Source organism: Mus pahari, chromosome 15 (genome assembly GCF_900095145.1).
Source record: "Mus pahari chromosome 15, PAHARI_EIJ_v1.1, whole genome shotgun sequence".
NCBI lineage: Eukaryota > Metazoa > Chordata > Mammalia > Rodentia > Muridae > Mus > Mus pahari.
In genome coordinates, this window is record NC_034604.1 from 73,853,733 (window position 1) to 73,875,496 (window position 21,764).

The 21,764-nt window shown below is 45.6% G+C and overlaps 1 pseudogene; it reads right to left on the reverse strand.

Moving 5' to 3' along the window:
* Positions 1–982: 982 nt before the first annotated feature.
* LOC110333546 lies at positions 983–1,597 on the reverse strand (annotated as a pseudogene).
* Positions 1,598–21,764: the final 20,167 nt, after the last annotated feature.

Below are 21,764 nucleotides of genomic sequence, written 5' to 3' on the forward strand. Positions count from 1 at the left end.
CACATGTACCATGTATGTGCCTAGTGCCCACAGAAGCCAGATGAAGGTGCTAGATACCCTGGAATTGGAGTTATAGATGCTATGAGCAGCCATGTGGGTGATAGGAATCAAACCTGAGTCCTCCGGAGGAGCAGTGCATGTGTTTAACTGATAATCCAGTTCTCTAGCCTCTTGTTTTTTTTTTTTTTCTTTTGGGAAAGTGTCTTATTACATACCCCAGAAACCCAGATCTCCAGACCCATGCCTCCCAAGTGCTGGGACTACAGATGGGTACCATCAAACCTGGCATGGATCTTTTGAAATTTTCTTTGAGGAAGCTTTCCAAGATTATTCCTACTTCACTCTTGGGGTTCTTCTGTTCTTCCTCTTGTTATTCTTGGGGATCATGAAAGCAGTTAAAACTGAATTTCAAAAGGGAATTTTTTTTCACATCTCAAAACTGTCATGAAATTGTTCTTAAAGTAAGCCTTAACACACACCACACCACACACACACACACACACACACACACACACACACACCTGTACTTGCCATCTTGATGGCTGTCTCAGCTCTGTCTGTCTCTGTGTCCCTGCCTCATACTGTGGGTGTCTGATGCTGTCACGGGAAGTGAAGCCTCATGATACCACGACTGCCTATCAGAATACTTTTGTGAGTCTCCTTTGTTTCTTTAACTCTGGTTTTACTATTCCTGCTGCAGAGTGCTGTTTTGAGGAAGTTATATTTTCCACTTTGGTGCTCACAGGATATTTCAAGACCTTTGAGCGAGAAGAAAGTGAACCACTGAGTCATATTACGTGGATAGGTGGGCTGGCTGCCGGAGATGTTATTATCTGTACCTTCAGCTAGGTTTGGGATGCTTGCCTGAGTATCAGCACCTTCTTTGTGTGTGTTTGTGTGTGTGTAATTTTATTTATTTATTTATTTATTTATTTATTTATTTATAGAACAGCAAACACCTTTATTACACTATGAATGAGGCTTATTTGCCTTTCCGGGCTTTGATCTTCCGCAGATAGAACTCCAGCGCCTCTCCTTGGAGCACATAGCGCATAGCTCTGCCACACTGGCCTGGGCTTGAGGGGATGCAGGCGAGAAGCTTGCCCTGCCGGAGCTGCTTCTCTAGGAAACTGCTGATGTTGGCATTCTTTTTCCTTTCGTCGTATTTGTTTTGAAATTTTTTTTGATCGTTTTTTGTTTAAAATCAGCTTGGCCCCCTTCTTGAGGCCCAGAGTGCATAATGGGACTGGTACCACTGCCAGTACAGTGTGTTGTCAATAAGCACAATGCAGTTCTTCACCAGAGTCTTGGTGCAGACAAGCTCATTGTTGGATGCATTGCGGACAACATCGATGATCCTTGTTTTGCGAGTACATCACTCAGAGCCCCAGGAAACGTTTCCCACATCCAATCTCAGGGCAAGGTACTTCTTATTGCCTCCTTGAACTCGGACTGTGTATGCGGCGAGGGCCAATCTTAGTGTTGGCAGCGGGCTGTCCCAGCTCACATTTCTGCTTCTTGTGGTAGGGTTTTTCTCTCTCCCCCCCTCCCCCCCGGTCTTGCAGCGCTTGTGCCAGTTGTCCTGAGAGATGCCCATCGCTCGGCGCTGGCTGTAAAGCTTCATGGTCCAGTTTCTAAAACTCAGTCCCGCCTTCTTTCTATTTATTTATTTACTTTTTGGCTTGAATGCTTTGTAGTCAATTGCAACCCATGGTCTTTTGCAAGGTATACCTACAGGCCTTCAATTTCTTGGTGCCAAATCAGAAAAGAGGAAAAGATGGCATAAAAGTGAATTCTATGGGGCTCTGAAATGGGGCAGAGCCACAGTGAGCCCTGGTGCAACCTTGCCTTGTGTTGGCTCAGTGGTCAGTTACAGAAGGTCTCACAGGACAGGAGATTGGTCAGAGGGACAAGTGCTCAGCACAGGACTAAGAGTCTGGGTATATCCTGTTGAGCATTTCCTCAGCGAGTTCTCCCTGGTGACCAAGGACTTCCCAGAGGAACCATGCCCGGAAGTTAGGGGCACCTGTAACATTACAGTCTGTCAATTCCTCGCATATGAACACATCCTTCCCCACGTCCATGTGGATCTTTGTGTGCTTTGGGGTTTGTGTAAACATGAAAATGGCCACCCACAGCTGTCAGGTACATCTGAGTTTTCAGACATTACACGAGCAAGCTGGGAAACAGCAGTGCACTGTGGGAAATCTCCATGCCCAGTGCATGATGGGAAACCTCCATGCTGTGGTGCTGTGGGCTGGGCCTGAGGAAACCTTCAGCGCGCACGCTTGTTTTTCTCTAATGCCTCTGGACAGCCTTTCACTCAGGCTGAGACAAGATGGCAGCGCTCATATCGACCTTCTGCTTCCTGCCAGGAAGGGAAGACGCTGCCTCTCCTTAGACGCGTGGACATGTCTGGCTTTCTGATTGTCAGCGTCTGCCTAGATATCACGAGGTTGTGGGATTTGCTGTTATAACAGTGTCTTTGCCACAGTGTTGATCAAAATCAGGGAATTAGCCAAGCATTTTGTGTCTGTTTATAGAGAAGCTACAACCGGGGGAAAGAGACATATCAGCCGCTTTGCAGAAACGAATCGGAGGTTTCTCTCTGTAATGTCTTCTTTGCCTGTTGTGCCCACTGTGTGTGGGTAGAAAATACGCACGGTTTTATGAAATACACTGTTTATCTACTTCTGGGAAGTTCTGCTATGTGCCTTTATCCATGTACCATTTAACCATATATTTAAAACATACTTTATCCAGATATGAATATTTCTTATGTTCTGATATAGTTATTAAATTATGGGTGTTAAGCAATGAGGGCAACTGATATATATTGACCATGTTTTTTTAAAAGGACTTATTTTACGTATAAATATATGACAACCACAAATGTAATGCCATTAAACATGGCAGAAAGTGAAACTATGCATTAGCAGTGGCCTAATGTTATATTTCTCAGGATGTTGCTTACTACAAATTATTCACATGCCGAGATGAAGCTTAGAAGTTGATCTAAATATATGGAGGCATGGAATGACAGTCAGATCACCTCTGAACCCTGGGGTGGGTTAGGCCAGGAGGCCCTGAGAGCAGGGAAGAACTGTGCACTGTGGCCACTATAAGAAGGAGAGCCTGTGCCCTGGGCAGGTTAGAGATGTACCTGCCCTCCTGGGCTGTTCACATGGATGCCCGAGTATGTGAGCACCCTGGCATTTCCCGCTATGAAAGAATCAGGTTGGTGTGCCTCAGACTCTTTGGCTATGAAGAAGGCTTGCAGGCAGCAGCCTGGCTGTTGTCCCATGTGTGCTGATAGGAACAGCTCTGTGGCAATGAGAAAGTAGGGCTTTGAGAAGAACATGGCCTCCTGTGTCTGGAGGTCACTGCTGTGCACTTCCACAGGGGCCAGGGCAGCCTTCTCTCCCTGGCTGAGGCACCTAAGGTAGGTGGGTCACTGCCTGTGAGGGCAGCATGGGAATTGGGACTGGGAGGAAATGGGGCCATCTGCTAGGAATTCAGGTTCTGGGTAAAGAGGTGTTTACTTGGAGACTTTTGGGGGAGATAAGAAGTCAGAAGTGGATACTCACAGTCATCCATTGGACGGAGCACAGGGTCCCCAATGAAGGAGCTAGAGAAAGTACCCAAGGAGCTTAAGGGGTCTGCAGCCCCATAGGAGGAACATCAATATGAACTAACCAGTACCCCTGGAGCTCCCAGGGACTTAAACCACCAACCAAAGAGTCCACATGGTGGGACTCTTGGTTCCAGCTGCAAATGCAGTAGAGGATGGCCTAGTCAGTCATCAATGGAAGGAGAGGCCCTTGGTCCTGTGAAGGTTCTATGCCCCAGTATAGGGGAGTGCCAGGGCCAGGAATGGGAGTGTTCAGAGGGGAAACTAGGAAATGGGATAACATTCGAAATGTAAATAAAGAAAATATCTAATTAAAAAAAAAAAAAAGAGGTCAGTGGACTTCAGGAAGGCAGGCAGATAGAGGGAGCTGGGGGTGGGAGGAGGGCCTGTGGAGAAGGAGGGAAGGAAGGCTTCTTAGTAACCTGCCTGTTGGAATGGATCAGCTGGTTCCTGGAACTCCCGGGAGGATGGACCCAGCCTGAGGGCAGATATGAGGAGACTGAAGTTAGGAGGGCAGCGGGGTGGTATTAATACAAGATAACTCCATTTCAGAAACAAGCTCTTTGATTAACTGTAAACGCCAGTGACAGCAAACACCATGACCTCACCAAGACAAGAGATGTGTGTGTATGTATATAGAAGGACCAGTGAGTCTGTGTGTGTGTGTGTGTGTGTGTGTGTGTGTGTGTGTGTGTATAAGGGTGTATGTGTGGAGGACTTGAGGCAGAGGATGTGGTTGCTTGTGAGCACATGAACATACGTGTTTGCATGTGAAAGCATTCAGGAGGATGCATAGGAGCCTGAGCTTGGAGGAAAGTTGTAAGTGTGTGGGAGCACGTGTGTGAGTGTGAGCAAGTGAGAGAGTGTGTGTGAGTGAGTGTGTGTGTGAGTGTTTGAGAGCATGTGTGCGAGTGTGAGCAAAGGAGAGTGTATGTGTATGAGTGTGTGGTCGGGGAGTGTGGGGGAGCACATGTGTGAGTGTGAGCAAGTGAGAGTGTGTGTGTGAGTATGTGTGTGTGTGTATGGGAGTGTGTGAGAGTACATGAGTTTGTAGGGGAGTACGTGTATGAGTATGAGCCTCACTCAGCATGAATGACTGTGTGTGAGTGTGAGCATGTGTGAGTGTGTGCAGGAATAGGGTTATGAATATGAACATGGATGAGTCCGTGTGTGCCACACCACCTCCAGTAGGATCTGTGTGACAAGTTCCACAGGCTGAGGTGACTGACCTCAAAAGAGGGAAGCCTCCTGAAACCAGTTGTTGAACTCTTCACCAGAGAAAAGTTATTGAGCCGTAGTTCTCATGGCAATTTGTTTTGTTTTCTCTTATTCCTTTTCTTATTTAGATGTTCCTGGTAGCCTAGGCCAAGATCTTAAGCAAAAATAATGGGTAAGAAACCATCCCTAGAGATGGGGCCACTAACATGACCTTATCCCCAGGGAAACCAACGCTTTACTTTTTAAATCATTTACAAAAATTTATGATAGATAAAAACTTTCCCAACAATAAAATTTCATATGGCTACATGTGTCATTGGAGGTAGGTTTTGGTATATGGTAAAGAAAGCCTTAAATAGAGAGAATTAAAATAGTTTAAATTTATGCATTGAAGATTTATAAAAAAAATCAGGCATTAGATGTTAAATAATAATTGACCATATTGGACTGGAGAGTTAGCTCAGTGGTTAAGAGCACTGACCATAAAGATTTATTAATCTGCTTTTGGAAATATACCACTAGCCTTGGATGACTGCCCCATTGAATATATTCTTTTAGAATTGTAATATTTTGATGATTTATAATGTTACCTGTTCTGTTTGTGCTTGTTTCACTGGATGCAGTTTCTAAGAGATATTTTTGTGCTTTACTGTGCCAAATGATTTTTGTTGTTATTTGTGATTGTTTCACTGGATACAGTTTCTAAGCGATGTAATGTTTGTTTGTTTTTTTTTTTTAATGCATAAAATCCCCTGCTTGAGAGCTGCAAAATACACTCAGATTCAAACTGTCTCTGTGTTTGTTTCTGTTTGTCACCACCGAATCCTTACCCACCTAGCTTCGAGGACCCTCATTCCAGGGATACCCCCATACCTGACTGGGGTGGTCTGTGGCATGTGTGCATGTATGTGACCGAACATGAGTATAGTGTATGACTAGGAAGGTGTAAAGGAACACATGTACATGAGATATGGGAGTGTATGTGACTGAGTGTGTGTGTGTGCACCCATAAGTGTGGAGTATGTAAGCATGCCTCTCTGTGTGTGTGTGTGTGTGTGTGTGTGTGTGTCGGAAAACCAAACCAAACCAAACCAAAACAAAAGAACTGAGATAGATCACCACACTGTTTAGCATCGTGGAAGCACTTTGCCCATTTCTGAAGCACACCTGGCACAGAAGTCTTCTCCCATGGCCTTTCACTTACTTAGGACTGGGCACCCAGAGAGAAAGCCTGCTTGCTCCTTAGCTGGGCTTCTGGAGTGGTGGCTGCTTGCTGAATCAGGATGCTGGTGGGTGCTCGTGGAGCTTTTTCTTAGCTTTCAGTTTGGAGTGAGTCGTATAAAATTGTGAGCTTTAATTCTTTATTCTTTCACGTGAAGTGTTCATTTATTACAGCGCAGAGGGGTTGTACTGAGTCAGAAGGACATGTCTGCAAATTTTCAGATCTTTAACCTTTTTTTCTGGCTAGGGAAAAGCTGGACACATGGACTATGTGGGTAGGATCTTGCTTTATATAAACCTGATGCTGCTGGTATAACCCGAGGCCAGGATCCCTCTTAATTGTCTTTTGCTCACTGTGTTTCTGTGGTTGACTGTCCTGAGAGAAAGCAGCCCAGAGTGGAGGAGGGAACAGCGGAATGATTGCTTCCACCACACGTGGGTGCCATTGAAGGGGTTTTGGGTGTGGCTTCAGCAGAGCATCCGGTAAAATTCCTTCACAGTAACTGCATGGGCGAATAACACTGCATCAGGAATTCCTTTCCAATGAGCTTGAGAGAAATAAAACATACATACAGAGCTCCCTGAACCAAGGACTGATATTCGAAAAAGAAATTACTTAGATTGAGTGAGCATGCCCACTGATTGGAGGATTCTCCTGCAGGATTACCCTACAAGAGCCGCCGTTCTTCCTGTGCGTGCGTGCGTGCGTGCGTGTGTGTCTTCTTCAGTTCCGTTTATAGGTGGAGGTAGGTGGCAGACCCATGGCATAATCTGTCAATGTGTAGAGGCCAGAGGACAGGCAGAGGAGTTGGTTTTCTTCTTGGACAATGCCTTTACGAGCTCTCTCGCCCACCCTATGGAGAGTGTTAGCGTGATTTTTTTGGTGTTGTTTTCGTCAAGGTTGAGCAGTTTAAAACCATGTTTTATCGCCAGTCTAAGTTCTGCATCTGCCTGTTTATATTTAACCCTCGGCTTCATTTTTCTGATTGAAAAATAAGATTTGTTCTGTTTAACTTTTTCTAACCTACTCTGATCGTGGTTAAACATACACCACTTGCACTCGGTGTTGTAGGCACGTGTTTTAGCGTATGGGAGCAAGTCTCACTGCACTGAGAACTATCCTCAGGGCCTTTAGTTATTGGGCAACACCCAGGAAATGTAGCCTTATGAGCAAAGACCATGGCATGACTCAGACAACAGCTGACTTACAGAACATGTGGTTCATGTTCAAGGAAACCCACCCCCTCAAAAATGCTCTCTCTCTCTCTCTCTCTCTCTCTCTCTCTCTCTCTCTCTCTCTCTCTCTCGTGAGCAGTGTCTCATATTGTAGTGATTGCTGGCTTGGAACTCACTACGTAGCGTAGACTGACAGCAAATTCATGGAAATCCTGTCTTAACCACCCACTAGGATAGTTGAAAATGTTTGAAATATTTGTGTATAAGAGGGACAGGAAAGTGGGAAAAGGAAGAATGCTTTATTAAAAGCACAATAAAAAGAATGGATGAACGAGGAGGGGTACCTAATACAATCAAATTCATGCCTAGTTTACAACTCTTTCTTTCACTGATCCAACTGCCTTAAAAATAAAAGTTGAATAGTAATATTTGAAAAGGAAGCCAATTTGGCATGTTTTTATGAAAAGCAAATTTCATTACCAGTATTTTCCATAGAGTATACTTGCAAGTCACTTTTTGGTCAATCTCCTCAGTCTTTGAACTTTTGAAAGGCATGTAATTAGCCATTACCCAAAGGAAGATGCCAGCTGAGGCAGATGGATGAAGGATTGCTAACTGATGGATACCCCCAGCCTACCTCCATCCCAGCTTTTGCTTCTCAGTGTAGTGGCATGCTGTGGTTTCTTCAAAGATGGAGATCACCTGTGCATGCACAAGCAGACGTGTAAGGAAACAGCTTAGGACTGAGGTGCAAAGCCCACATTAATGACGAGAGCAAGAAAAGCAGGGTTCACTTAGCTCCAGTTTCTACATCAATGATGTAAACAATTCTTTTTTTTTTTTTTTATATTTGTCCTGCTACATGCTCTCTGTGATTGGTGTGTGTGTGTCTGTGTGTGTGTGTGTGTGTGTGTGTGTGTTTATGTTATGCATGTGTATGTGTATGGCATGTGGTGTGTGTGTATTTGTGTGTCTCTGTGTGTGGTGTGTGTGTGTGCATGTGTGCATGTTTATGTGTGTTTGTGGTGTGTGTCTATGTGTATGTGTGGTGTGTTATGTGTATGTATGCGTGTGGTGTGGGGTATATGTGTGTGTGCATGTGTGTGTGGTGTGTTATGTGTGTATGTATGTTTATGTGTGTAGTGTGTTATGTGTGTATGGTGTGTTATGTGTATATGTGTGTTTATGTGTAAGTATGTGTGTAGTGTGTTATGTGTCATGTGTATGTGGCATGTTATGTATATATGTATGTTTATGTGTGTGTGGTGTGTTATGTGTGTATGTATATGTGTGGTATGTGTGGTGTGTTATGTGTGTATGTATGTGTGTGTGGTATGTTATGTATGTGTGTATGTTTATGTATGTGGTATGTTATGTGTGTATGTATGTGTATGGTGTGGTGTGTGTATGTAGGACAGAGGTTAACCTCTGGCACTTCTCACTCTGGTGTTTGAGTCAGGGGCTCTTGTTGGCTGGCAATCATATTCTAGAGATGCACACTTGCTTACCTTCCCAGGGTTATGATTATTCTTCAGTCCTCAAGCTTGTATGGGAAGCATTTCATCCAGTAAGCTTTCAACATAGTCCTTCTGATTTCCCTTTCTAACATCTGACTTTGGATGGAAAAATGTTACAATGCATTAGAATACAGTGAAGAACCTATAATATAGAACACATATGACACATACTTTGTAATGCAGAAACCTGCTTTTTGGATGTTCTCTGCATGTCTGTGCTTAGGTAAGAATTGAGCTGTCACAAAAAAAACTTGCACTTGGGTAATTACTTTAAAAATAATTGGAGTGATGGCTAATTGCTGGGCCCTGTGCTGGGCCCCTCCAGGTAGACCCCTCTTCATTGTCACCTGTTAATTGTGCCCACTGTGCCTCGCACCACCAAATCCATGCTGCTCGCTGAGCACTGTCATTATAATTCATATTGGAATTAGCTGGAATTGTTTTCCCCCCTGGTCACGTGAGGCTTGAATTTTTGCAAGGACTTTCTAAACACAAACATATTAACTGCTCTCATTCTATGTCAGACACACATTTTAGTTATAGCGACGCAGGGACATAATTTACATGCTATTATTTTGTCACAATGCACCAATTTCAAAGAGAATTAAAATAATATCACATGGTGATTTTTTTTTTTTTTTTTTTGTAAATTCCAGTGAATCTTAAATGTAGTTTTGGAATTTCTTGAACCTGCGTTTGTTCCTCTACCTTCCGGCTTTCTACCACTTCTCCCCTCATCTCAAGCTCCACTTGTCATTTTTTAGGATGCCAGCCAAGTGCCTGCATATGTAACTTTAAGTTAAGCGTTAGTGGGTTTCGTGCACTTTTCCGCGTTTACAAGGGAGAACACGGAGGTGCAGCTTGGCTCTTCCTCGACTTGCTCAGAGGTCTGAATCACGTTTGGGCGTGTTGCCACACCTGCCTTTCAGCGGTTGCTGGGAGCTGGCAGTCTAAGGTGTCCCCGGAAACCTTGGCAGAGGGCCTGGGGGCTGAATACCTGGGGTTCCCATTGAGTAATTCTAGAATCAGCCCAGAGAGCCAGTGAGCTCAGCCAGTGCCAGGGGGCCAAGAGTTGTGGTCACTTCTCACCAAAGCACCCCGGCTGAAAGGGCGTGGGTTGGGTTCCTTTCTTTGTGTAACTCACAAAAATACTTTCTTTGGGGCAGGGGGAGAAACTGTTTAAATCCTGAAAGAAAGACACTGCTTATGCAGGGGAGCACTCAGCTTTCTGGAAACACGGCTTCCTCGGTACCCGCTCACACATAATTGGGGTGTTTGGCCTTGGCACTGGCCCTGTCTTCCTGGCTGTGGGAAGCAGCCCACCATCTCAGGATGTCTGTGGAGGGAGAGGGCAACCCCCCATAGATTTTAGGGTCGCTATGGCTCAGTGGTGAAAGAAACAGTGTCTTCCGTTATGTAAAGAAGAGACGGCAGTAGAGGAGGTTTGAACACCAACTGGTGATTCGTATATGTGGACAACTGGGCAAAACCTCTAAACGTTCTATAGCCTCTAGTTTCATGTCTTCCAGTGCATTTATTCTTGGTAGCTATGAGGTGATTGGAAGAGTCAATGTATTTTCTTTGGGGGTTGTCAGGGAAGACTAGCAGGCACATTACTGCATTTGACAAAATGTGATCCAAGGGGACTCAACAAGAAGAAAAAAAAATGTAGCTGACTTAAATCATACTTTTACACTGGAAAGTAAAACTTGGGTACATGTGAGATGTGCCATAGGTGGCCTTGATATCTCAACACCTTAAAAGGCTGCCCCAAGGCATTTAGCACACATAGTCTCTCTCATACCCACCTCTGTGGTGGCGAGAGCAGGCTCCCAGCAAGTCAGGTGTATACGGTTCTTAACCACGTGGAGAGCCTTTAAGCTTATTCTCTTGCCATGGTTTGGCTGAGTAAAGCCTGCAATAATAAAGCTGTGGAGATACACCCCCCCTCCCCTGTTTCATAAGGTGGTCAGGGTCTAGAGGTACCAGGTGTGGCCAGGTGTGCCACATGGACCCAGGTGTTCTGACACGTGTCTGCAGCCAATCAGGTGCTTCCGGGGAGAATCATCGTGAAACACAAGCCCTGGTGCCCAAGCCTCACTCAACGCTGCATCAATAGCAGCATTTACATGAACATCTCCTTGGGTTGTGTCCTTTGCTCTCAAGGTGGGGATGCCCGAGCTAAGGGTTGTTTGTGTGGGGTGGCCTAGGTCCAGTCCATGTATGCTCTTTGATTGGTGACTCAGTTTCTGAGAGTCCCAGGGGTCCAGGTGAGTTGACTCTGTTGATCTTCCTGTGGAGTTGCTATCCCCTTTGCAGCCCGCAATCCTTCCTCTAACTCTTCCATAAGAATCCCCGAGCTCTATCCACTGTTTAACTGCCTCTGTCTGAGTCAGCTGCTGGGTGGAGCCTCCAAGAGGACAGCCATGCTAGGCTCCTGTCTGCAAGCATAACAGAATATCATTAATAGTGTCAGGGATTGGTGCTTGCCCATGGGATGGCTCTCTAGTTGGGCTGGTTATTGCTTGGCCATTTTCTCAGTCTCTGTTCCATCTTCTATGCCTACATTTCTTGTAGACGAGGTAAATTTTGGGTCAAAAGTTTTGTGGGTAGGTTGGTGTCCCTATTGCTCCACTGGTGTTCCTGCCTGGCTACAGGAGTGGCCTCTTCAGATTCCATATCCCCAATGCTGGAAGTCACAGTTAAGGTCACCCCCATCGATTCTTGGGCACCTCCCTTATCCCAGGTCTCTGTCCCGTCCTGGAGATGCCCCCCGCCCCCGCCTCCTCACTCCCGTCAGTTGCAGATTTCCATGCATTCTCATGGCCATCGAGCCATGAATTAGAAGGAACTCTTTCTCTGTGTGGCCCCACAGGGCCACCAGGACTTACACTGGTCTCAGGTGCCTTTCCTTGTGCATACTCTGTAATTTGTCTCTTTAATCCGGTGTGAGATTAGAAAGGATCTTTTAGCGTGGGCCCCCTGTGACATCTCCACTGACTCAATCCATTCTGCAGACGTCCTTGGAAGAGCTTCTCACGGCTCAGGGTGAGCTGTGGAGGGCGGTCCATCTGTCTCGCAGCCTCTCTGAGCACTGTACTGTTATCCTTGAGGAGTTTTTCTGGAAAGGTTGACCTTATCCAGGCAGGAAACAAGGAAAGCAAGGAGCCCGCCTCATTCCTTTGCCCTCTGGTCCATAGGTCTTTACTTGGAAAACATCCTATTTGTAGACTGTCCTCTGGGGCATACCCCACAACAAGGACTCATGACATGACAGGCATGTTTTCATTGCTCATTAATGATACCCTTCACACACACTGGGCACTCCTCACTGTGCATAGGAACCATGGGGTCACTCATCCATTTTGACATCCTAACCATTAAAAACTGAGCAGAGTATGTGGTCCTTCAGGCAGTCCGTAGCCTTGGTGTGCTATTGGCGATAGCGGGAGTGTTGGTGCTGTCAGCTCTTGCTGAGATAGCCTCAACCACTGGCTCGAGCCCACTTATCCTGAGGATACTGAGAAGGGTGAATTAGGTGCCTACAAACCGGAAGGCTCTTCATGGAAATTTCCCTGTAAGAGGAGTAATTGTGTCTTGAATGACTGTGTGTTTGTGCTGTAAATATGTTTCTTTCAGAACAGGCTGTCTTTTTCCCTTGGTCCTTGCACTCCAGTACAGACTGGGGAGGATCGATAGGAGGCAACAGAACGTATTTCTGCATCTGAGCGGGGTGAAACTGGGCACCCTGAGAAAGCAGCAATTCCTTATGGTCCCTAACACTTAAGGAGATGTGTTGGACCAACTTGCATGGTACCGAGGCCATCACTGACAGGGAAAGAAATGCCTCTTTCCACCTAAGTTTTGCCAACATTTGGTTCCAAATGGTAAACTTCCATGTGCTAGCAGTGGCCGCCAGTGGCTGAAGGCCCAGTCCACCTTTCGACTTTAGCTGAGTTCCCATTTCATGGAAGCTTATCCTACAACCCGAGACAGTTGGGACAAACACGGGGAGGCTGTGGAGTAGGATGTTGGGGTGACACTCATCAGATGAAGGGGTGTGGTTCCCAGAACATGTCTGATCAGGAGCTAGAGTGACAAGCGAAGCCTCGATCCTGCTTGTTCCTCCCTCGATGCTCTGCTCTAGCCAAGGCGGTGAGAGGTGAGGCCTCTCCAGGGAGCCAGGCTCTGCAGGTGGGCAGCGGGAGGGGCACAGAGAGGGTGGCATGTGCTGCAGATTCTCTGAGGAGCTGCTTCTCCGGTGAGGCTTTGGGGACCTTGCTTGGCAGTCCTGGGTTGTTGAGGTGTGTGTGTGTGTGTGTGTGTGTGTGTGTGTGTACTGGTTCACATGGGTATGTGCAGGTGTGGGAGTACATATATGTATGTAGGCCAAAGATCAATTTTAGGTGTCCTTCTTAATTATTCTCCACTTTATTATTTGAGACAGGGTCTCTCACTGAACCTGAGATCTGATTTGTATGTGGGTCCTGGGGATGTGAACTTAGGTCTTTGTGCTTGAGTGGCAGGCATTACTAACCAGGCCATCTCTCTGACCCTGTGGAGTGGGGTTTTTGAAACCCTGCAGCTCGTGCGTGTTTTCTCTCCTGCTGACAGTGGTCTCTCTTTTGTTTGCCAGTTTGTTCATTATTCACGAGGACTTTCCCTGTTGGAAGAACACTGCCATCGGGGGACCCTGGGTCCACGTGTTCACTCTCTGACCCTGGCTCATTCCTCAGGACATGGATCTGTAGGCTATCCTCAGTTTCCCTCCTGGATGCAGGGCATGCTGATACCAGCTTGCTTTTGGTCCTTTCACAGAAGGGACAATACCCTGTAGCTCTTGCTTAGCTCTGTGAGCTGGTAAGTTAGCCATGGGCCTCAGGCAGGACTGAGAGCCAGCTCCGCATTGGGCAGCATCGCCACTTTCACGTAGGACTTCCTCTGCAGTGGGCCAGCACCTTAGAGAGCTGACACCCGAGGGACAGTTGGCAGTGAAGGCCATTTCCACGGAGAGCTGGTTTTACCCAGCTCCTGACTCTCAGGCCTCCTTTCCAAACATCTGCACCTGGGGCCGGAACCTAGGCAGCCAGTTGTGGCACATGGCCTGTGACCCTCCACACACATGATAGTGAACAGACAATGGTGTAAGTGAGTGGCAAAGCTGGAAGCATACATGGTGGCAGGGGGTGGGGCGTTGGGGAGTGTGTGCATGGTGGCTTTCAGAGAGGGGACATCTGGCCACAGCATTTGAGGTATCTTCCACTGAGTCAGTTTCCCCCAGTTCCATCTTACAGGACGCACAGTGTGCGAGCAGTAGCTGCTCTGCTTTCATCCCTTCTTGCCCACTGGATTGGCTCACTTTAACCCCCAAGCTCCCACCATGACTTCTGACATACTTTAACAGTTATTTGTCATAGCCCCTGACTATGGTGGACAAAAGATTGGAACAAATTTGTGCTTCTGATCCCTACACCAAGTGAGCAGTTTAGGAGAAAACCACCAGATGAGATTTCAGAAATTTCAAGCGATAAGATTTTCCTAAATGTAAATAAGGTATACATACGGTGAATGGCACTGCGCCTTGCAGGCAGCAGTGGCTAAATATAATATTCTTTATATTAGAAGCTGCCCTTTTGGGTCAAGAGACTTACAATTGAGGGATCAAGATTTTTTTTTTAAATGGTGGTTGTGGTGTTTAGGAACACACAAAAATAGAGGAACTGGTCGGAGACCCACTGAAGAGGCCCCCCCACCTTCCCGTTGTCCCTTACCATCACGTTGGGAACACAGGGTTGCAGGACCCGTGCAGGATCATTGGTAGGTGTTTGGTTCATGATTCAGCCGCATACACAAGGGATGGAAGGGCTTTTATAGGTGGGGTTGAGTTTAGTGTTTTTCCTATAAAATAATTTCCACAAATATAGCTTCAGGCTCTCCTTCTCTGTCTGATATAGGAGCCCTGACTTAGAGTTTGTGTTTTGAACATCTATAAAATGCATGATCCTGTGGCCAACAGCCCCCACCTCAGTTGATCATGTCATAGAGCTACCTGTCTTTCCAGAACCATCTACCTGCTCCCTCCTGGTTTACATGTCTTCTCCCTTCTTCCCTCTCTCCCTCCCTCCCTGCCTCTGTTTTTTTCCTCCTTCTCTCCCTCTCCTTTCCTTCTTTCCCCTACTTCCTTGAAACCACCATGAGAATTGATCAATAGTAATGTAAAATAAGGAGTATATTCAAGATTAGAGTATTCATATATGTCTCCTAATTTATCTTTCCCCAAAATACAGGTTTTTGTTTAATTTCAATTTAATGGTAATGGAACGGTCTACTTTTGTTCTTTAAAAAGTGGTCATCTCTCTTAACCCCATTACTAAGATCCCCCTGGAATCCAGGACAGCCCTAGCGTCTGAAGGTTCTGTGTTGGATAGAGCAGCGTGTCTGTGATGGAGTTGATGGCCCTTAGTGAGGTGGTGAGGCATGGCTAGCTGCGGACACTCCATACAGTTCCCTAAAGAACCACACACCTAGGACTGTGGAAACAGCCAGTCGGTAAGATGCGTGTCATGTAATCAGGAGGACTGGATTCAGACCCCCAGCACCCATGTGAAAGGACAGGAGTGGAGGTGTATGTTTGTAATTCTAGGACTGTAGTGAGCAGAGACTGGTGGATCTTCAGAGCTAGCCAGTCCTTCCAACTGTGAGTTCTGGGTTCAATGACAGGCCCTGTCTCAAAACTAACGTGGAGATCCCTAGAGGGGGACATCTGACATCTATCTCTGGTCTCTCATACATGTGTACACATACCTGTACACACAAACATGAACATATATATACCACACACACATAAACATGTACATACACACAGACACACACACACAGTCATCATCATCATCATCATCATCATCATAATCATCTACTTACTATACAAATTCCACACAGAGAAGTTATAAAACAAATAACATTTTTGCTTGATTTGTGTGTGTGTGTGTGTGTGTGTGTGTGTGTGTGTGTGTGTGTGTGTGTGTAAGACATAGTGACTGAGAAGACACTGGTATTTAGTAGAATACAAAACTAAATTTAATGTCTCAATATCATATAAACTAAATGGGAAGAAAATAAAATGTAAGGAACGTTTCGATTGGAAGCAACCTGCACATTACTACTCCAACAAGAATCTAGAAGACAAAGGAACGGTTATCAGCCTCTCTCCCATTGTGTGCAGGATGTGAGGGGAGCTAACATCTCAGGTAATCAGTCCCCCCTTCTTCCTGGAACAGCCCAAGTTGATCATCTGCAAGCTGTTGGTATAGTCAGGTGGGCTCCTCAACATAAACCCTGGCCCGTGTCCGTAGACACTGTCTGTCCTCATAGCCAGATGCTTGCCACTCCAGCAGGGATATTTGCACTAAGTGAGAAGATTAACTAATTGTCACACATGGGACCAGCCAGGACATTGTTCCAGGCTTGGCTTCAATTCTTGTGCTAAAGAAGAAAAGTCCCCTGCAACAATGTCATTAATGTGATAAAAAGAAATACTTGTTAATAACTAGATAATTTTAAGAACTTAGGCTCATCCATCTGCTAATCTGGGCTGTGATTAAAGAGCTAATACCACCACCCATTATTCCTAACGACAGGACCAAGCAGGCTTAACGCACAAGCCATAGTGAGGAGACGGTGAAGGATATCAGCCATCTCAGCCACGACTGAGGAATTGGCCCGTCCTCCGCACAACAAAAGTGATACAAAAGAATTACACCCTCACTAAAGTCTATTTCCTCGTATAATCACACAAAATGATTTTTCTTAAATATGATAATAAATCACAGCAAAAAATCAATGTGGCAGGGCCCAACTGCTATGGCCTGATAACGCATCAATCAATATTTAGTATTTAGATTTTAATTAATACACAGCCCTGCAGAGGCTTTTTAGGAGAGAAATATTTTCTCAGATAAAAAATCCGGCACCGTTAGCATGCAAAAGTTGTTGCTCATATCTGTCATTGATCAATCTGCTCGAGTTGTGATTAAAACCCTTGAAAATATCAGACAAGAGGAAGAAACAGATTGGGCCCAGAACAGACCGTCGTGGGCGTTTTGCAGGGAGGGAGGTGGCAGGGTGGCTGTAGCCTTCCAGCCCAGTTGCTGGCTAGAGCAGACCCATGGGGGACTTGGTAGCTTGCAGAAACAGACTGGGCTCTTTGCTGCTGGATGGGAACCAGGACACTGTGAATGAGCATCTCTAGTTACGGCTGCCACACGCTCCAGCCTTGTTAATTGTAGTTTGGGATGAAATTCTCCCTTGATGAGAAGAATACTTTTAAAATGATTGTACTGTTCGGGGTAGGCAGCGGCGGCGTGTACATTGATTTCAGGAATCATTTTAATTTCCGGAAGTTCCCTTGACATAGGTGTGGGCTACTAAATCTAAAACTGTAAATAGATGGCTGGGGATTTCCCTCTCCAGACCTCTGAATGGGAGAGATCTGTTGCCCATCTTCTGTTTTCAGATGGTCTCCTCAGGGCTGGGTGATGGCCAGCACCCACACTGCCCTTAGATGTCTTGCCTCCTACACTTGTCCTGTGAACCACAAGTTTACAAACAGGCCCAAGAGGAAATGGCCACTCTCTTGGTGTCTGCATCCTGGCGTTTGCCAGGCATTTTATCTCGAAAGAAAGTTTCCCTTTTCTAGTCCCTGCAGTCTAACCAATCAGAAGTAAGCAGGAAAGACAGACGGAATGCTTGTGTTTGGGGACTTTTGGGAAACAGTAAGAGAAGGAAGAGCCTTGTCTCTGGGGTGAATGGAAAGTGGGCAGGGCTGAGTGGTTCAGCCACTCCCCCTCCTGGGTCACCTCCTCTTTGTTTAGTCTCCAGCTGAAGTCCCTTCTCCCCTTGCATGCAAGCCATGTGTGGCCTCTGTGGAAGTGTTGATTCAGCAAGCTTCTCTCCCTAGCTTAGCCAGCTAATCAAGTCTTCAGGCAACAACACCGGGTTGAGTCTTGCAATCGGGGGGCCAGCTCTCTGTGTCTCCAGGCATCGGGGTGGGGCCTGCTGGCCATATGGGTCCTCCCTTTTTTCAGATTTCACATCTCATGGGGTTAAATATGAGGCCAGCTGGTGTCAATAGGAGGACACATCAAAAACAGGCAGAGACGCTCCTCATCTCCTCTGGCCTTGGTGTCAAAAACTGGGAGTAGAAGCATTTGGGGACTTGTATCTTGAAAAAGGGAGGTGCTGAGGAATCTTGGGTTCTGGGACATTCTTGCACGTTGATATTTGTAAAGACATCAGTTGAAGATTTTTGCGAGGTAGAAGCTCAAAGACCAAGAGTGTGGCTTGTTTCCAGTGGGAGCAGACTCTTCAAAGCTGGGGGCATAGTTTGGATAAGCAGATGTAGCAAAGGCACGAGGGAGCTTATAACTTTTGGGGAATCCTGGACACTAGCTTATGCTTCCCTTCACTTCTGACAGTCACTGTCTCCTTGGGAATTTTTGGGAGTCAATAGCTGAGAAGGGAGGAACAAATTCAAGTCTCTGGGACAAGAAGATACGTCAGAGGCTGTCTCCTATGGGGAAATGTGGATCCTTGGGCGCCAGTCAGTGGATTTTGGCCCTTCCAGCTTGCTTGCCTGTTCTAAGTGGAAAGTTCTAGGCTGGGAAATCTGACCGAAGCAGTAGAAGACATTGAGTAGAATTCCCATTCCATGTAGAATCCATAGCTAATATAGTCCTGAATTTTGATGCAATAATTCTAAAAAATACATATAAAAAAAAAAAAAAAAAAAAAAAAAACCAAATCGATCGAGCAGAGGGTCCTTGTTGAGATGTGCCATGAGAGAAGCAGCTATCAGCATGTGGCAACTAGGGCTGAGCAGAGGAAGGAACTCCATGGCACAGTGTTGCCAAGACAAACCTGTTCATAGAATAGTACTGGGGATGGCCTCAGTGTTGTTCAAAGGGAGAGGATAATAAACTGGGCATGCTGGCTCACAGCTACAAACCCAGCAGGAGGAGGGATGGATGGTCAAGATTTTTCTTGGCTATTTATTGAGTTCAAGGTTAGCCTTTGTTACATGAAACCCTGCCTCTAGGCAAAAAGAAGGAACAAAAACACCTGAAATAATAAGAAAGTCTTTAGCTACATTTTTTTTCTAGAAGTGCCATAATCTTTTCTTTATAAAGGGGAGACAGTGCAAGGTTGTTTGTGGTTGGAGTTGGTTCTCTGAGTCTTTGAGTCTTGCATTAGTGTCCTTGGTTAGCTCTGTCTGTCTGTCTATCTGTCTATCTATCTATCTATCTATCTATCTATCTGTCAAATCATCTCTATCTATCTACATGTCTATCATATGTATTCATCTATCTATCTATCTATCTATCTATCTATCTATCTATCTATCTATCTATCTATCTATCTATCTATCTATATCTATCTATCTATATCTATTCATATCATCTGTTCTTTTTCTTCTTCTTCTTCTTCTTCTTCTTCTTCTTCTTCTTCTTCTTCTTCTTCTTCTTCTTCTTCTTCTTCTTCTTCTTCTTCTGCTGCTGCTTTGAAATGAGGTTTGCTTATATAACCTTGGATATTCTTGAACTCACTATATATCCTAGACTGGCTTCAAACAAGAAGTGATCCTCCTGCTTTAGCTTCTTATGTGCAGGCGTTACAGGCACACTCCACTGTGCCTGGCTTTTAAAAGGGGAACACTTGTAGCCTCAGCCTAGGAAGATGAAAGGGGGTTCCTTGGGAGTCCATCTCCTCATTTCCTGCCAGATGCCCCCAAAAATCCCCTGTGCTGACTCAGAACATTTAGCAGCATTCTCTTGTTGGTGTCAAATTGTCACCATAAAGTGCCCTCTCTGTAAGATATTTGGGGCCTGGACTCCTCTAGTCCTATAAATCAGTAGATAGAAATTTCTCGAGCCAAAGACTTTATTTCATTCAGAGAATTAAGCCTGATGAGAATTGTCTTCATCCCATCATTAAGTAGCTGTAGACTGGACCACTCCATCTCAAATGGGCTTTCTTTTTCTTAAGTGCCCCAGACAGTGCTAAATGAGAGGGTGATTGGAAACCAAGGTGTTCAGATATCTGTGTGTCAGAGTGGAGGGGATGACCTTTTGCTTGATTTAAAGGGGGATTTCATTTTATTTTTGCAATACTCAGATTAAAATAACACACATGCAATTACAACGAGACTTCTTCTGTCAGTGTGAAGCAGGGGGAGATACTCCTTGTGCGTGAGAAGCAGCAGCCTCTTGCTTCTCCGACAGAACTGCTGCTATTTCCATGGTCCCATTGTCTAAACCAGGAAGGTGTGTGATGATGTCAACTGGGGGGGGGGGTGACACCTCATCTCCATTGATGTGGAACAGATTTGGGACAGATGCAACCAGAACTGCGATCAAGAGGTTTAAGTAGTCACAGGAGCGATAGAGTCTGGAACCATGGGGTCTTGGGACCTAGATGTGACACCCAATGGCCCTCATGGCATGGTACATGTGAATTATGCAAGTGCTGGTTGATTGAGCTGTTTATCATATGGCCTCTTTGTCACAAACCCAACTGCAAACAGCTTGGGAGGAAAAGACCAATAAGCACAGGCATGGGTTACCCTTTTCAGATTTGCAGAGATTCCATGTAGATTGGCAGCCTTAGTGGTGTGTGTGTGTGTGTGTGTGTGTGTGTGTGTGTGTGTGTGTGTGATGAACTGCTGATGTACCTTTACTCTGGGTACAACCGAGGGACATGTTCCAGCCTTCTCTTATCCAGGTTGGGAGAGCTGTGAGGGTAGACAAGGTGACTCAGGCCAGGACAGGACAGAGCTGTGCTGTCCAAGTTTGTCAGGATACATAGTTCATTTTGCTGTCTCTGTTATGAATGAAGAGATGGCTGTTTGTGATGTTAAGGCCACTTGACAATGACAAGGGCATCATCTCTGTGTTACCTGGGCATCTCTTATGGCCAACATTCTGCAATGTAGTCTGAGGTTTTGAGGGAAGATGTAAATAAAAATAAAACAGTGTTAGAAACCTCTGCGTAACCACTGATGACTCCCAGTACCGAAGCCTGAGGACCACGGCAAGGGCACAACGATAATGATGCCCAATAAGAAGGGACACTCCAGAGGACAGAGACACAGGCATGCTCGTAGACTTCAAGAAGAGACATTTCAGTGACAGACAAGCTTTTTCAGCAAAATGCAAGCCACAGAGTGAACAGCTGCCACTTTTCTCTCCGGACTCTGTCTTTTCAAGGGCATCAACGGCTTGAGTAACTGAGAATAAAAAAAAAACATTCATTAGACAATGGCAATGGCTTTATAATAGGAATAACTTTAAGTGGGCAATGATGATATGATTTTGTTCTAAAGTAGAGTTTTTCAATTGAGATTTGCTCTAAGATGATATGGTGGGGTACAGGAGCACATGGGACACACAGCTGACCTGCACCTTGACAAATGTCAAAGTTAGGTGATGGGTATGTTGGCTTCTTAGTCTTAATCTGTCTACCTTGATTATGGTTTGAAAATATTCAGAATAAGATGTATGTGCTTAAAGCTCACCATCACCCACAGCGACAGCCATGACCTTGTCCAGGCGTGCACTTTCCCCATTTCTCTGCACATATATCTGAGTCTGGAAGCCACCACGTTCCTCAGGAAGAGTCTTGAATGAACATCCCTTCCCTCTGCCATTTTCTGAGTTTCTTGCTATCTTTCTCCAGCCTGTGGTCTGACCACTTGGATACTTTGATCACCTTGAGATTACCCCTGAGAAAGCCAAAGCTTAAAGAATGTCCGCCCATAGAGCTCAAGAGCTAGACAAAAGCCTCACTCTGACTTCAACCCTGCCCATGTCTCGTGTACCCCAGCTTCCTCAGAATACCTCCAATCCCGAGTGCTACCTGGACAGACAGGCACTCAGGGTCACTGGCCACAGCTACACTCTTTATTATGTAGTACTCCTAACAGACTAACAGCCTTGCTCAGGTTGGCA